This window comes from Lacerta agilis, chromosome 9 (genome assembly GCF_009819535.1).
Source record: "Lacerta agilis isolate rLacAgi1 chromosome 9, rLacAgi1.pri, whole genome shotgun sequence".
Classification (NCBI taxonomy): domain Eukaryota; kingdom Metazoa; phylum Chordata; class Lepidosauria; order Squamata; family Lacertidae; genus Lacerta; species Lacerta agilis.
The window spans coordinates 33,728,847-33,747,427 of NC_046320.1; positions in this window are offsets into that span (position 1 = coordinate 33,728,847).

The window sequence follows — 18,581 nt, forward strand, 5'->3', positions numbered from 1 at the left end:
ACTTCAACGAAGAATTGAATAGCATTCATTTGGGTTTTCTTCTTCTTCTTCTTTGTTGTCGTCTTCTTTCTTTAAAGGAGTAGTCCTTGCTGCATCATGCCTGTAAATATTCTCTATTCCAAAGGCTCACAATGCACTACATAATTTAATTTCAAAAAAGAAATAAGCACAACTTGTATATCCTAGTAATCCAACCAATTCGCTGTCAGATGCAGTAGCTAGTAAGAGCTATGACTATCTTGCTTCCTGGTATGCTTCTGTAGCTAGCAATTATTTGATCACAAGACCTAAGCAGATGGCCTTGGATATATAGAGAGAGGTTGCTTTCTCACTGACTCCCTAGTTGCAAACTTGTTTTAAAACTGGCTGCAACACCCTCCTAATGGGCTCATGTGAGCAAGTGTCATCTGACAGCTCTTAGCAACCTTGTGTCTCAGCACCATCACTTCCAATGCAAACAGGAACCTGTCACCAATGCCACAGGTTATCGGTAGGGAATGATTAACACAAAGGAAGGGATAGCAACCTCCCTACCTCCCACCCCTTAGAATGTTTGCTGATAATATTGTAAGCAATTCCCATGTAGTGCGAGATGATGATCAACACGCAGGGGCTGGTTAAAGAGCACAGGAAAATTTTGAAGGCCTGGAGAGATTTCCAAGAGACACCCCCCCCCACCCTTTACACTTAAGTTACAGTCAAACACAATCAGTGTTTTAAGTCAACTGAGCAACACTGCAGATTTATTTTAGATCCATTATTGCTTTTGCCTCTGGCACGAATGGACAGAATGGAAGTTAAAGAATAAAGCCAGCACTTCATGCTGTTGGGACTACAACTTCCACTGGATGACGCATGGCCAGGTAAGATGGGAGCTATAATAGGACAACAACTGGAGGGCATCAAGTTGAGAAAGGCTGCACTAAACCACACAAGGTGGCTATGCTCTACCTCCACTGACAGAGGCAAGTGCACCTCTGTATACCGGATGCTAGGAATCACAAGTGGGGTGGGTGCCACTATCCTGCTTGCAGGCTTTACACAGGCAACTGGTTAACCACTGGGGGAACAGACAGATAGGCCTGGGGCTTGATCCAGTATGGCTCTTGTGTGTCCTCCCTTTTCTTTTCTTCCATGCAGAAGAATTTGGAAGGCTTTGCTTCTGCTTAACCACGGGCCATTGTTTAGTCCAAAATGACAAAATGTTGCGAATACCTATGGTTAGTTTGAAAACAAGCCTACTTGAACCTGTGCAGGAGTACAGAAAGGGAAGGCATGAGCCTAAGGTTTCCTACACCTCCTTCACTTTGCACTAATCTGGTTTAACATGGCGTGCAAACATGGCCATTAGCTCCAGATTATATGTCACTTTAGTTCCATTATATACTTCCCCCACATCTGCCCCAGCTGCAACAAAACATGTCTCTCCTGCATTAGTCTCTACAGCTACAGCAGGCGCTACAACCTTGCAACAGTTTGACTTCACTCCCAAAGGCGCATTCCCCCACTGTCTCCCGTACAGACATATGCCAACCAACTACCGGTATTTTTTTGGTTGCTTTTCACAGAACAGTTACAAGCAAAGGTATACAGAATCTTTCACAATACCCTCAGAATAAAGGGCATAAACAGCTGCAGCAAGATACCCAAATGTGCCCCTCACTGTACACACAGTATAAGGACCGCAACAACTAGCAACAAATCTATAACGGAATACAATTCAAAAGCCTACAGACTTCCACAGTAACAGAAACACAAATGCTATCATTCCAATAGAAGCATGGGCTATAAAGGGCTCATCACCTTGATGCAAAGTTCACATTGAATGCAAAGCAATCGGGCCAGCATTGCTGATCTGTAACCCACCTGTTTAACTGTGAGGCAGCACTATCAGTTTCTCACAAGGCCTATTTTGTAAGCCACAAATACTGAGGGCATGTGATTTACAGAGTCTAACTTTTGGTCCTGGGTTGAGTTACACAACAGAATGCTGATAATGAACTAAACTAAAGAGATGGAAATTTTACAGCTATCACAGCAGAAGAATTGCGCAATGGGGAGGAAACAACTTTTAGTTTCTGAATAGGTTGTATCAGATACACATAGATAAGAGTCTACAATACAGGAAAAAGTGGCATGGTAAATGTATAGACGAGGCATAGGCAAGCTTGGCCCTCCAGATGTTTTGGGACTACAACTCCCATCATCCCTAGCTAACAGGACCAGTGGTCAGGGATGATGGGAATTGTAGTCCCAAAACATCTGGAGGGGCGTGCTTGCCTATGCCTGTTATAGACACATTGGAGGGGGGGTACCAATTAGGTCTGCCTATGCACAAAAGGATAGTTGCTTCAGCAAAAAACTGCCACGAAGGAGGTAGGGGGATGATGGAGCAATTTCCATCAATTCCCATTGCCTCTGCAACTCCCCACATCATGCCTCCCAAAATGTACTCCAGAAACTTGGGGGACCCTTTGGAAGAGTGCACTGGGGGGCTCCCCTCTCTTTCTGGACATAGAAGCTTTTTCTGGGTCAGAGAAAGCAGTCACAGTTGGATACAACCCATAATTTTCTATAGACAGATATTCCTGCCTTTCTTTCATCATGGAACACATGTGTCTTCTATGTAGGCACTGATCAGATCAAGACCTGATTAGCTTCAGCAAGATGGCTACACTAAGTTTCCTCAGTTTGGGCTCTAGAATATTTTGCTATGCATAAGTTAATAACTGGTTATAAAATCCAATTATGTCCACTTCCATCTTTATAGTACTCCCAGTTACCACATCTCTTGCAGAAATGCCAAGGAACCCTTCATGATCCTTTGTTTACGTGTAAATCACCTTCAGAAGAAGGGCATATCCTAAATTTTCCAAATTCCTCCCAGCTTTGTGGGGAGTGGGAAGAGGGGAGAAAAAAACAACGCCTGAGCTTTATCTGTGTGACACAGTGCTTGTAGATCATTGTATGCCATAAAGCTTCTGAGGAATGGATGCTGTTAATCCTATGATCTAATGGAACTGAGAAAATCCTGAGGAAAAATCCAACACCAGGACGCCTTCAAGATCGCAAGGCAGACTGCCAGTTCTAAAGTGTACTGAACTGTAATGTATATTGGAATAGTTAATACTGGTGCTTTGAATCCCAGTACATTAATATGGGATCACAGGGTCCAGTTTTGCAAACCAAGACTCAACAGAACCATTAACCCTCTCTCACTGATGATTAAGCTTGACCAGCAAGAGGACAATGGTCACAGCACAGAAACAAAGAGCCTTGTGACACATTAAATACTAACAATTTAATTGTGGCCAGCTCAACTCCAGGAAGCAGTTAAATTTTCCTTCTCTCCCTCACAGACAACTGGCAACTTTCCTTCCCTACCTTACAGGACTTCTGTGCCTTTAAACAGCTGTGGAATGGGTGTGTGTATGGAAGTGGCATAAATTTTCCTGGCATGAAGATGCAGCAATGGGGAAAAAGCAAAACCACTTGGTGGGTTATCACACACATATTTAGACAGCCAGTGTGATGTAGTGGCTAGGGTCAGACTAGGACCCAGGAGACCAAGGTTCAAATCCCCACTCAGCCATGAAACTCATTGGGTGATTTTAGGCCACTCACTGCATCTCATCTAACCTACCTCACAGGGTTGTTGTGGGGATTACCTGTAAATGACGAGGGGGAAACCATGTATACCACTTTGAGCTCCTTGGAGAAAAATGAGGGATATAAATGCAATAAATAATACATCATAGTTTAGAACCATGGTTCCTAATGTGGGGCACACACCCCACAGGGGGGCAATTTGAGAATGAGTTATTAACAGTGAGTGGCCTTTTAGGCTTCCTCCACGTGAACAGGAGTTCACTTTTTGAATAATAAGAATTACTGGTATACGTCAGGGAGGGGGGATCAGGATTTTAGGGGTGCTTAGGTGGGGTATGGACAAAAAAAGGTTTGGAACCACTGGTTTAGAAGGTGCAGGAGCTCTTTAAGAAGTAGGTTGGCAGCCATGCAAGTAAATGAAAACAAATTGATTCTTTTACACAAGAAGTAAAAGAAGATTCCACCTAAACATTATGAAGAACTTCCTGACAGTGAGAGCTGTTCGGCAGTGGAATTTGCTACCAAGGAGTGTGGTGGAGTCTCCTTCTTTGGAGGTCTTTAAGCAGAGGCTTGACAGCCATCTGTCAGGAATGCTTTGATGGTGTTTCCTGCTTGGCAGGGGGTTGGACTGGATGGCCCTTGTGGTCTCTTCCAACTCTATGATTCTAAGTAGGGAAGTGACAGTTATAGTTCCAAGTCTGATTTGTTTTTAAACACACACACCTACATCCACACAGCACACAGTCACACACACCTGGAGGTCTTGAAAGACTTAATATATTGCAAGATCAATATGGAACGCAAGCACAATTAAGGTCTAGCACCAAACTTTCCGCATCCATTTAACCTTTGCTGGTGCACAAAGCTGTTTCCCCAAAGCATTTGCCGTTTTCCAAGCAAGGGGTGGGGTTCTGCCCAGAGTCATTGGATTTCACATTCATCCTTCCTCATCTCAGATGATGCCTCATTTCACAGGGCACTTGTTCCAGACGGAACCATGTGATGCATCCAACTTCCAAGAACACAGTGCTCAGCAGAGAGGCTGCCAGGACATAGCCAACTGAAAAGCTCTCTGCCAGACACAGAAATCTACCTTATGCCTTAATGTGCCTGCATTTACCTTCCCAACCCACCACACACCCTGCCCTCAAGCCTCTACCATGTATTTTAAACGTATCATTTAAAAAAAACAAAGCCTTTCTGTTACGGCAGAGAGGCCAGGTAATAGATACAATTAGCACCCACGGTCGTCGATTGCACCAGCTTCATTTTTTGCCCTTCATTACTAACTGATGTCATTGCCCAAGATTTCCCGTACAGCAAGCACAGGTCAGCTGAGTCTTCCTGACCACACCTGGGTTTGGCATCCTGATACATGGGCTTGGCTACTTTTTCTGACTGGTGCTTCCTAGTTTGTTCAGCAGTTTCCATGTTCCTGTTTGTGGAGGAGTGTTAGGGGTTCTCTCTCTCTCTCTCTCTCTCTCTCTCACACACACACACACACACACAGGGAGATTAATGTTGCTTCTGTTACCTGCTCAATGACCAGAAATTACCACCTTGATTAAAAGTGCTGCTTCAGAACTGTTTTTTCAGTGATGCAGCTCAAAGACCTCTTCAATGAAAGTAGTCAGCTAATAATAATACATTTTATTATTTATACCACGCCCATCTGGCTGGGTTCCCCCAGCCAATCTGGGTGGCTTACAGCATATCTAAAAACATAATAAAAACATCATGTGTTAAAAACCTCCCGATACAGGACTGCCTTCAGATGTCTTCTAAAAGTTGTGCAATTCTGTATCTTCTTGACATCTGAAGGGAGGGCATTCCACAGGGCAGGCGCCACTGCCGAGAAGGCCCTCTGCCTGGTTCCCTGTAACTTCGCTTCTCGCAGTGAGGGAACCAGCAGAAGACCCTAGGAGGAGGACCTCAGTGTCTGGGCTGAGCGATGGGGGTGGAGATGCTCCTTCAAGTATACTGGGCTGAGGCAGTTTAGGGCTTTAAAGTTCAGCACCAACACTTTGAATTGTGCTTGGAAATGTACTGGGAGCCAGTGAAGATCCTTTAGGACCAGAGTTATATGGCCAAGCAGAAGTATATATATATATATATATATATATATATATATATATATATATATATATATATATATATTAGCCATGCACAGCAAAAACTATGGTTTAAAGTACCACTTTTATTTTGCAAAACTCCAAAACCACTTTAATATGATAAACACAAATGTCACAAGAATAGTGTGCAAGCTTTGGAATCCACCAGAACTCTTCATCAGGCTAGATGTTAAAGTGGAGATCACAGCACGAAAAAAGCGGGGTTGCTTTAGAAGCTATAATGTTTGCAATGGTCAGAAGTTCATTTTTGTTCTATAATCCTAGAATTGGCATAGCTTTGGGGACATGGCTATGCATTGTCACCAACATGGCTGCACTTCAGAATTTTCCACTACACTACTGCTTTTTGCATCAAAATGTTAAAGCTGCCATCACCCACCGAACAAAACACAAACATTAATGCACCACATCAAAGCAGCACGAGTGAAAATGGATTTAGGAGACTCTGAGGAAAGGAAAGAAGTAGCCACAGAAGATAACATGAACCAGATCTTTGATTTGTTTAATAAATGTTATTTCATGGCTTGCCATTTGAAGAAGAAGAAGAAGAAGAGTTTGGATTTGATATCCCGCTTTATCACTACCCTAAGGAGTCTCAAAGCGGCTAACATTCTCCTTTCCTTTCCTCCCCCATAACAAACACTCTGTGAGGTGAGTGAGGCTGAGAGACTTCAGAGAAGTGTGACTAGCCCAAGGTCACCCAGCAGCTGCATGTGGAGGAGCGGAGATGCGAACCCGGTTCCCCAGATAACGAGTCTACCGCTCTTAACCACTACACCACACTGGCTCTCAGCAACAGCTGTGCTAGTTAATTAGACGAGATCAAAAGAACAAGGGCTATATTATTTAAGTTATATAATAATAATAATAGCCTCCCATTGGCACCATCCTCAAGTTAACATGCTCATATAGGTGTTATCCTAACGTATGAAGAGGACTGTCATAACTAGCACAATGCACACAAGTCTTTGTGCAAGGAGAATGAAGAAAGGCAAAATGTCTACCATCATAACTTTATCAGCATGTAACATTTTAAACCCCCCACTATCGAGTGATGTTTACATATTCAACTGGTGATGAATGCTAGGAAATCCTGCCTCCGATGAGATAGATGATAAACTGCAGTCCGGAAATGGCTTCACTGTTTTCTATACTCATTTGTCAAGGTATATGGGAGCTGGTAAAATTGCTGGAGTCAACTTACTATATTCATTTCAAAGGAGAATTTTTTTTAAGGTTTATTGAGCTCATTTTTATAGCTTGTGCATGAGACAGAATGATTTTGCTACAATGAAAGATACTTCAATTTAGACTTAATGAGAATTCACAATATAAGTGGACATTTATCAATCACATTGCAACATTCTCTGATCTAATATTAAAACTGGAAATGGGGCATTAAAAGGCTAAAATGGTTTCATCCCAGGTGTACAACCATGACACGGCCTTAAGCTGTCTCTTGTAGCGAAAGTGGCAATAGATTCGAGAGACAAGACATATCTATCAAAGGTTGAATGCAACTCCCCCCCCCCCATGAACGGTAGGGAAATTGCCTCTAGCATTGTTCCGCAAACACTTACGCAAGAGTCTGCAGACGCGTTTGTGTAATGTTATAATAGGTAGGTTCTATAGCAGCTCTGTGCTTCCGCCTGTGTGACCTCTTGCAAAAGAACGTGTTTTGAGTTTGAGTTTAGTTTCACTTTTCTTGCACAACGTTCTGGTATGACATGTAAAATGTCATTCCAAGGTCAGATCCACACCATACATTTAAAGCATATGCCCTCCCCCCCCCAAATAAAAATATTCCTGGGAACTGTAGTTTGCCAAGGGTCCTGGAAATTCTTGCTCTGTGAGAGGCAACCTCTTTATTGCCAGATTTGTAAATGTCACCAGGGATGGTTATGGATGGAAGCGAGAGCTGCCTATAAAAGGTTTGATGTAGTAGAAGTAGGTGCACCTCATGTGCAAAAACCTCTGGTATGATGCAGGGTGCAGGGAGAACTGAGGCAGCCAAGTTAAGGCTGAGCATGCTTAGTGAATATAGAAGGTTCTGGTGTGGTGCAGAATGAAAAGAAATAAACGGAAACTGGGGAACTGTGGAGCAGGAATAGAATGAAGTGACTGCTGCTATACCAAGCTGAAGAAGCACTCCCCACTGCAATATTTTGTGGCAGTCTTATATCAAGAAAATAGGAACATTAGCACTGTGTTGTTGGTGGCATCTGTCTGCCTCAACAGACAAGGGAGTGTGCTTCAGGGGGTGAAGTCAAACCGCATGTCTCTTTGCCCAGGCATCTCCTGGCAGGTGCTGCCAGTTTTCACTGCCCCTGAATTAAGCTGATGATGTTTTAATGAAGTGTTTTACCATACTGTTCTCACTGAGACACTCCCGCTGTTATGTTGTGTTTCTTGTCATAAGGCGCTCTGAGATCCTATCTTGAAGTGGTTTAGAAATTATCTGAAATAAATCCAGGGAGAAGTCCTGCCTGAAGGCCTCCTGCTTTCTGCCAAAAATATGTTTCCATGGTAACCAGAAGCAGCTCTCTCCTCTGAATAAAGTTCTGGGACCAAAAAACAAAACAAAAAACACCCCATTCAAACCCTTTCAGTCTTACAGAAGCTTAATGACACTTACGAATTCACTCATGCACCTCATTTTAAAAATAAAATAAAATGGAAAGCCCTTACCTAAGCTCAAATTTTTCATAAGCAATAAACATGTTATATAGATTCACATACTGAACTCTCTTGCAACCTAGCCTTTATGCAAGCATCGCTTCCCTTCCCTTAGTCTTTCAGGTTAGGGCCAATACTCAAGCAAAACACACAATGAACCCAGTGACCACCTACCTAGGTACCAAAACTTTGTTCTCCTCTTTATATAGTAGCTCACTTTGATATATACAGAAGATACCATTGAGCGAACTCAGGACACAAGGGAGAAATGTGCTAAGAGGAAGGCACGCTTGGCAAATCCACACCGTGATCAAATCCCGCCCGGAAACCAATGTCCCCACTGTGGAAGGACGTGCGGATCCAGAATTGGCCTCCACAGTCACTTATGGACTCATTGTTAAAACCGTGTTTATGGAAGACAATCTTACTCGGCTATGAGTGATCGCCAATGAAGGAAGAAGATAAAGAAGATACTTGACACAATACCAAATTGCTTCCAGCCATGTGTCCTCTCACTATATTTTCCAGCAGTTGTTTTGACCAACACCTACCTTTCCTAAAAATTTGGCAAGTTGCACACCTGCTTCTTCATACCAAATTACTGACACGAAAAATCACAACGTGTAGAAGTTATACTTTATAACAGGAACACAGTAGAAATCCACACAGCCTTACATTTAGTGTTGTTCCAGAGCCTCTATGGCACCACTAAAGTAAGTAACAAGTAAGCAACAAAATTCATTTATGCTTTCTTCCCTTTTACAGCCAACGGAGTATTGCTAATTTTTAAATTTCACACTGGTAGAAGAATCTCTCTAAGCATTGCAGCATGACCAAAGGAATGGCTTGCAATCTACTGCCAACTGAATGAGCTCATTCACCAAAGCATATTGTTACCAGCTAAGGATCCTGCACAGCAGCAATAAAGCATGTGTTCAGTTGCAAATCCTAGAAAGGACAGAACTGGAGTATTCAAAGCATAAGTGTATTCAAAGCAGAAGCCTACTGTGTTCAAAACTTGCTAACACACATCCCAAGGTATTATTTAGATGCAGCAGTTTTAGCAAATTATTGCACACTGGTTTTAATATGTTTTCATTTTGGTTTTCAGCAGGAAATAAGTTATACCGCAACTCTGCCACTTATATCACACATTTCCAAATAAGGATGCTGCTAAGGTGGAAATGCCCGTAGTCAAATTTATCAACTGTGCTGGACCAGGGTATAAAATCTAGGGGTGGGAGGATACATTCCCACAAAATAATTCCATAAGCAGGCACTCATGGGATCACTTTAAAAAAGGGGAAGTCTCACTAACCCTCTCTCCACCCGCAGGCTGCTCAAGACAACAGCAAAGACAACCTCAAGCTCCAAAAGAGAGATCTTGAGTAATATTAAGGATTTCTTTATGGACATGCAACCAAGTTTTGTTACCCGTGCACTGCATGCCTGGCAATTCAGCTGAAGGAAGAGGGACCAGATTCTAGAAAACACAGATGTACGTCCGATTTACTCAGGGCACTGAGATACTCTCAAATCGGATACAAGAGCTCCATGCGATTCCATACATTTCAATCCTGCAAATGTTGCCTATGCCCATGCTCACCATCACCAGTTTGAACAGCTAACCACAACCAGCCTGTAGTATATTGTGATGGCATCATACCAAGAGAGCTTTTTAATAACAGCACATAGGCATAGAGATGATCTCCTTCACCTGCTTGCCAGCCTACTAGTAATTTTAAGCTCATGTGAATGTATCAGAAGGCAAAAAGCTTTACGCCATAAAGTAAAAGCCAAACTATGTCAATTCCCCCACCCTTAGGAAGTGGGTCATCAACACTTTTCTAAATTGCATATTTTACATTTGAACTCTCAACTAGTTCAGCTAGTCCAGCTCGATGACACAATCATGGTACTATGGAGTAAAGGTACTATGTGGCTAGGTGTTTAGCTCTCTTATTGTTACTAAAGGCTCATTGCAAAGCAAAAAGATTTCACAACTGCACTAGAAAAAGACAACACTCAGCACAGCAGCTGATCTGCCCCTATAGGGCATGACTGTGCAAGATGTCCACTTCAGGTTGACATATGGTTCCTGCAGCCGAAGGCGCAAAAAATGGGCATAACCTTGGCCTCTGATAGGGTTCAGTTCCAGAGCATAGAAAAGAAATAACAGTAACAGTGATCCACCGTCAAGTAACAGGGGATGAGGGATAAGAGCTTCCAGATCAGCTTAAGTCAAAAAAACTTTTAGAAATTATGCACTCAGAACTGCACAGATGGCATGCACAAAGTGGTTCTGTAGGGGATGCTGGCAACTTCACAGGAAACACAGAAAGGTGGCATGGAAGTCATCATTTATCCATCTTCCTTAGCCTAGTGCCTTCCGGATATATGGAGGGTACTAGACCAAGGAAAGCTGCTATATAAGAACCGCAGCCAGAACGTGTGCAACTGACTCCAATAACCTTCCAAGGACCCAGCAACGGTTATGGGGCTTTAATATATGCAACAGGATTCCCACCTGGAAACATCAAAAGGAACCAGGAAGGAAGGACCTCTCCACCTATGTTAAAAGTTGGCCATTTGACCTGAGGCTGCAAAAGAACTGCAGTGTTAACTCAGCATGATTAACGAAAAAGAGTAATCTGAAGAGGAGGGTATGTTACTTCGAGTGGCTGTTTAGTTGGAAAATAAACATTAAAATGAGAAGAACTAGTTTTTGAATGGGGAGAAAGCGAAAATCAAAGCCCCCAAGCCAGTCCTTCTCCCCGCCCCCTTTCAGTCTTTATTTCCGCAGCATATTTAGCATTTCAAAAGGATAGAACCTGGCAAAAGATCCAGACATTACCCAGTCACAAGACCTAACCAGTCACAATGAATGGAATGGGATGTCATGTGAAAGTGTGCTGTCTACACATGTGATGTAATCGCTTTGGCCTTGACCAGCCTCTCTCACAATACAAGTGAACAGATTATGAAATGACTGATTTCTGAACCCTCTGATTATTCAGCAAACACAGGGAAAAGGGAACAGCAAACACAGAGAAGTTTGGTTCTGTGGTTGTAGATTGCTGCTCCATTTGGTTCTCCACGTTAGCAATGAGACTAATTACAGGAAACAAAAACTAGTATGACCCCAAACTGCAACGGGAAAACTCTTTTTATGAATGCAAGTCTACCGGGGAGAAAGTCACAGGTGCAAGAAAATGATGGTGCAAAAACACTGGGTTGTGTCTGAGTTAAGTACACATTGAAATCAATGGGCTTAATGATTAGCTTTCAATGGGTCTACTCTGAGTATGATTTAGTAAGGTATCGGCTGCAACGCTCAAGCAAATTGTTCTATTTTGCTTGCATGTTCAAAGCAGATAGAATAACTGAGCTTGTTCAGATCTCTAGAAGCAGAAATGAGGACTTGGTTTAGAAATACCGGTATCCTTTCACTGTACAAAGGTGTGTAGTGATTCTGGTGATCATGGAGTCACCTCAATCCTTTCTGTCCACACCTAAATATACAGAGCTACCCTGAAAATAAGCGCTGAGCAGCCAGACCAGAGATGGTCACTGGTGCATTCCTCCATTAATATAGTAAGGTTTCCTGTTCTGCTCTCCAAAACTGCTGTTATAAGCTTCCCTTTGTACATGGCTCGCTTCATACACAGAGATGGTGAGACCTGTAACCCGGCGACACCTGGTGGGCCACAGGTCTCTCCCTTCTACATCCCTGCTTACGTTCTACCACTACAGGTGCAGTGCTCATTCCACACCATGCACCATTTCCACAAGGCTGAGATCTATGAAACCTGCAGCTATCTCCATGAAGCTGTAATTCTCACCTTATGTAGTAGCATTCTGGCAGTATTAACACAAGGCAATACACCAGTTGCTATTCCATCCCTGGAGTTGACAAATAGTCATACTAGGCAACAGAGGTTGTTTTGCTTGCATCAGTATGCATGTGTGTAAATTTAGCACACACACACACTAAGGGCATACAGTAGTAAATTAAAAAACCAAGTAGTCTAAACATCATTTGAAAACAACTTCAGAACCTAATACTGAATGCTCCCTCCCTCCTATTTTCACAAATGACCTACAGGAGAATCACATGGCTCTGTGATGGAAGAAAAGCAGAATATCAATACAAGAAAAATAAATATTAGAACTGTCAGCGCATCATGGGGCTGGCATCGTTTTATTGCTCAACAGATGAGTAGCACATGTCTGTAATGTTTTGTGCTAAACAGCCTTAATACTTACTACCTCTCTGGCCACAACAACGCATCTTTAAATGGCAACATCTAAGAAAACTGTAGAGAGGAATCACAAATGCTTAACATTATACAATTGTTTTAAAACACAGTGTGTAAGCTTTTAGGCTAGAGTGGGCCTAGGTTTTCGTAGGACTTCATTTTAAACATATACGTACTGGGGAGAGCAAATAGCAGAAAATAAACATTGTGTTGATTTTTAGCCCATGTTATATAGCCCAACAGGTTGTGCATCTTTTAAAAATGAAGGATTTAAAAATATTATATTGGGTTAAGAAACAAACGTAAGAGGTGTCCTTAGAATGAATGATGTTGTTTAAGACTCCTATCGAAAACATGTATGCATTGTATCAGAAGATACAGGGTGCAGTGTTTTTGAAGCCACACTAGCAAGTTCACGTAAGGCTACATTCCGAACTCCTAAAACATTTGGGAATAGCCCTCTGGGTGCAAATGGACTCTCAATTCTCATTATATATCATCAGCATGTCCAATGGTCAGAGCTATTAGGAACTGTAGTTCAATAAGATCTCCAGGATCATAAGTTTCCCATTCATCATACACTACTTACTGAGGACCGAAATCCTGTGCACACTTACAAGGAGTGAACACAGTGGGGCTTAAGTCAAAAGGGGAATGTACTGCAGTGTGTTGTAACACATAGCACATATATCACAAGAGTATTATTTACAGGTAGGTAGCCGTGTTGGTTTGTCATAGTCGAAACAAAATAAAAAAATTCATTCCAGTAGCACCTTAGAGACCAACTAAGTTTGTTATTGGTATGAGCTTTCGTGTGCTTATGCATACCAATAACAAACTTAGTTGGTCTCTAAGGTGCTACCGGAAGGAATTTTTTTATTTTGTTTCGACAAGAGTATTATATTTGTATTGTGTGTATATTTGTATTGCGTGCATCTTTCAAGACACTCAGAGCTGCATGTGTCTTTTTCTGACCTCTTGGTTGAGTGAAGATTTGAATCAGGGTACAGTTCAAGTCCTACATCCCCTCTCTACAGCACATCAACTTGAATAAAGTCTTTCCCCAACCTGAAACTCAGTGCAGCAAAAAACCAACAGCATATTCCTAACCATGCCTATGAAGAATCAAGTCCTATGGAGATCAACGAGGTTTACATGCAGGGTAAGTGAATTCAGGACTGCAGCCTAAGACACCTCAAAGCAGAGAGAGGTGCCCGAGGCACCTCAAAAGGGAGAGCGCATCCTAGTCCAAAGGCCTGGCCCACCAACTGCCTCTAACGCTTTGCACATGAGGGGAGGCAGTTACGAAACAGCTGCTGAACATGTGCAACACGTCTTAACCATTTCAGAGCCATTTAAACATTAGGATCAACTCCATTCCTCGCGGGGCGTTGCATTCGCTCTGAGTCCCAAAGCGACCTGTAGGACATGCAAAAGAAGCAATTTATCCCCTCGCCTTTCCATCTGCAGAACAAGTCGACCAATGCGCCCGCTGTGATCGCCGGGTAACCCCGGTGACTGCTGCATAAGCAAAAAGAGAAAGAAAGAAGAAGAGAGAGGGGAGGGGAGAAAGGGAGAGAGAAAACCTGGATGCATAAGAGGAAAAATAACTCGCACACAGGCACCTCAATGATCCGGGCACAATGCATGCACTTTGCTCACTCACCTGAACGCAGAGCCTTCCTTAGGCGCCTCACAAGGAGAAGCCGAATTGTTGCTGCTGCCGCCGCCGCCCCTTTTGTTAAACAGCTTTTGGAGCAGCGTGGGGGCCATGCTGCGGAAGCATGCGTGGGGAGCCAGGAGACACCTGCGTCAGGTCGCTCCGCTGGCCGCGGTCACGAGACGCTCGCTGCTGCTGCTGCAGTAGCATCCATGCCAGCCACGATCTGGCCAGCCCGAGTTGCGCTTCTAGCGCTCCGCCTCGCCCGCCGCCCCCTGAGTCGACGCCTCCCTCTCTTCCCAGACAGGCATTAATGGAGGCGGCCAGTCATATGACTGGGAGCGAGCCAAGCTGGTTTGCCCGGCGGCATGCATAGCTCCCCCCTGCGGCCGGCTCGAGTTCCGCAGCCCCGCAATCCAAGCCTGGGAGCTTCCCGAACGCGCAATCCCCGCCTGGTGTTTTGTCATTGGATAGTCGGGGATTCCGAGCCTTCCCCGGGTGCGCCGCAAGAGGCACGCTGAAAGGGACGCGGGTTATCTCTTCTTTCCCCGAACAGTCTCAGAGGGCCTTGAAAGGGCTGTCTTTGAATGGAAGCGAAAGGGATGCAAGAAGATGATGGGAAAGAGAGGATGGCCTCCTTTTCACACTGTGGCATAGCAATCAAGTTTCGGATTTGAAAATAAGGGGTCAGCACCCTCACCTGTCCCGGGGACAGTCTACGGTTCTCAGGGACAGTCCACGCCTTGGTAATCCCCCCAGGCTACAAATTAATTTACACCAGGCTACACACCATCATCTTTCCCCACATTCATATGTGGGATATGACTGGAGTAACACATGACTGGAAAGGTTTGCAGTTCCACAAACATAGGTGTGCACTGCCTCCAAATAAAAAGAAGTGAACAAAAGAAGGCTCACTAGGGGGGCATTGCTAAAAAAAAATGTCAACTTTGTAACCAGAGGTTCAACTGAATAGAATCTGAATCACATGCACCACAAGGCCTATGCAGCCTCAACTTAAGGTGGCTCCCGGCCTGGCTTTTTACAGGCCCCAGCTGACTGCACAACCTGGCCTTTGGAAAGGCCATATAGACAGATACCTTTAGCTTCTGCACCCCTCCTTTGAACACCTGTCAACACAACCACATAGGTGTTTTCCACAACAGCTCCGCAGCACAAATCCTTTCTGCAGGCAGGCACCCGTGCGCAAGAAATGCGCTTCGCTCCCCACGTGCATTTGCACGACCCCCTCCTGACAGCACCACACACGGAGGGATAATTCCCACACACAGCTTGATGGGCACATGTGCACCCCCCCAATATATATATATCAGATCTGCATCAGAGGGAATGGCATATGCCTCTTTGTCAATTTGAGCATAGTTGTGCTCTGTGGGCGACAATGTACGGGAATAGAAAGGCCTGGGCAGGCCAAAGGCCGTCCTCTTATATACCTGCTGGGATTGACAAGTCATGTGACCCTCACCTGAATCTCATAGCTCTTCGGTAGCTGCCTCTGATCAGTTATCATTTAACTCTTGGGGGAAATAATTAGCATCACACATCATGTGCCTGGAAGTTGCCAAACCAATTAACCAACCAGAAGGATTACTGTTAGTACCACCAGTTTTCCTATAACTTGATATTGCTGGATAGTTTTGATCAACTGCAAAAGCATTTTTAGTTTGCTTTGTTACCACACTGGAACGTTTCTTTATTAGTGCCACTTTGTTTTGTATGATTCCTTGCAAATGAAGGAAAACAACTTTTCTGCTTGTATATTTTGATAATATAATTTTGGTTACTGAGGACAAACAAGATTGTACAAAAACAACATTGGGTGCAGGCCATGCTGTAGTGTAGTGCTTTTGCGACTGTGAATAAAAGGTGGCTGGGCTCACTGTTCCCCCTTTTAGGCTTATTCTCAGATTGGGAAAACCCGATTTACAAGTGAGAATGTGTGAGATAGGGGCTGAGTGGGGAAGGGCATCATGAGGGCATTGCTAAATAACAGAGACATAAGCAACCTTAAATTCCCATTAAACTCCCGTGTGGACAACCCCTCAGAGAAGAACATTGAGTTGCAACCACTCTGGGACAACAAAGTCCCTCACCACTCCTTTTAAGGCAGGCCTCTGGTCTTCTGCCTACTACGTAGACCAAACAATATGATGCTTAATGTCCTCCCAGTGCTATTTTTCTAGAGAAAGAGGTGCCAGAACTTACCAGGAACAAATCTAGGGGTGGGGGTTAAAGACCCACCAGAGGAAGGAGAGAAAGCTCTCTACGTCACCCCCATAAGAAAGCCTCCCTCGCTGTCTCCTCCTTCTCTGCCTGCTTTGCCCCCCCTCCTTCCCCGGACGAGTGACGCGGCTCTTGCTGTCGCTGAGAAGATGATGGCGGCGATGGAGTGAGAAAGAGGCGCGTGCGTGTGTTGTGGGGTGGGAGTTAAAGGTCCAGGCGGCTTCACGGGCAACCCACGGAGCCCACCTCTCAGTGTTTTCCTCCTGCACTGCACGATAGCTCGCTTTCAGATCCAGGAGAACCTTTAAGGGTCTCGTGACGCGGCTCTCAGCAGCTGGATGTTGAGGAACGTGGGGCAGGAAGTTCGGGAAGCGTGGCCTCTTTCCCTAGCATGGTCCTCCAGCTGCATGGGCGGGGAGGTGGGTGGGTGGGTGGACTCTCCTTCTCCTCCGGCTCCTCCTTCTCCCTCAGCGGCACTCTAGGATTGCAGAGGGGGAGAAGCTCTGCTCTCCCTGGACTCCAACTCTCCTTCCCGGACACTCAGCTTGCCGCCCGGCCCTGGTTCCCCGTGCCACTGGCGCCACAGGGTAGAGACGTGCCTGGGGAGAGGAATATTCCCTTTGAAATAAGGGAAATTTAAGGGATATAAAAAATCAGGGATAGCAGCGGGAAACGGCTTGGAATAAGGGAGTTTCCTGCAAAACAAGGGAGACTTGACAGCTATGCACTGTGGTTTCATATATGGCACAATGCAGTATTTCCGGTTTCACGAAATCAACACACAAGTACTACACACATAGAAGTACTGTCCTGCAGATGTTAAAAGTAGCTGGATTTTCAGTTATGAATCAGTAGCAGCTTCCTGCCAAAAGAAAACAAGTGGATTTCATCATCAGTGGTTTAAATCAGTGCAGTTTGGGATGGTTCAGTCTGCCATCTTGATTCAAAATAGTGTCCAATTGTATCCAAATATAGACAAAATATGATTATCATGCAAAATATGATTATGCTATCTTAGGGTATCCAAAAAAAACCCCAACCATAGCAAACAATCAGTTTACCAAAATATATACAGTAGTAGATTATATCACAGGTGAGAACAGCTGTTTTTTTCTAGGCAATCGCCACTATAAAGGCTGATGTATTTCTTGAAATACATTTCTGCATCTTCTGAAGTTTGGCTTTGCTCTAAACATTTTCACATGCAGCCTTATCCTGTTTAGAAGCCACTGTTTTCTGTGCAGTTTGTTTATAGGAAAATGTATATAGCTGTGCCTATATACACTCAAGCTGGCAGCCCAAGCCTATGCATGTTTAGTAAGTTCGATGGTCACTTAATTCAATGAGACTTCACTCCCTAATAAATGTAGTTCAGATTTCTAGATGCCTTGAAAGTGCTGTCCCTTAAAAAATCCTATTTGGATTTGTAACAACCATTTGTGAGTTGCAAATATCCCTTTCTTGGGCATGGAGGTGGAGCAGGTAATTGCAGTCCAACACCAGACCCTTGAATCAGACTGATAATCTGGATCTATTTCAGTCTGGCTTCAGACAACAGTGAAAAATAGTCAGCCTGACAAATGACAGGGCCTCTCCTGGGCCTCCCAGTGTTGGTGCTTGCCTTTAGAGTCCTAAATGGCTTGGGACCTTAAAATCAGCCTTCTTCTATATGGGGCTGCACAAACATCTGTTGCGAGGAGGGTTGTAACCACCAGAGGGGAGTTTTTTCAGTCAGATTCCTGCACATGGAATGTCCTTCATAGGGAGCTTATCTGAAACTGAACCAAAAACTTTTATATTTCCCCAGGAACTCTGGCATGTTGAGTAGTTGGTTTTAATCTTTTCGTTTTAAGGTATTTTGATTTTCTGTTACTCATTTTCACACACAACCGTACCATCCCTCTTCTTTTCAGCCTTGAAAACTTGCCAACGCAAAGCCATCACGCAGTTGAATACCTAAATATGTGGCCTGTCACTATAAGGCACTCTGCAAAAGCTCAC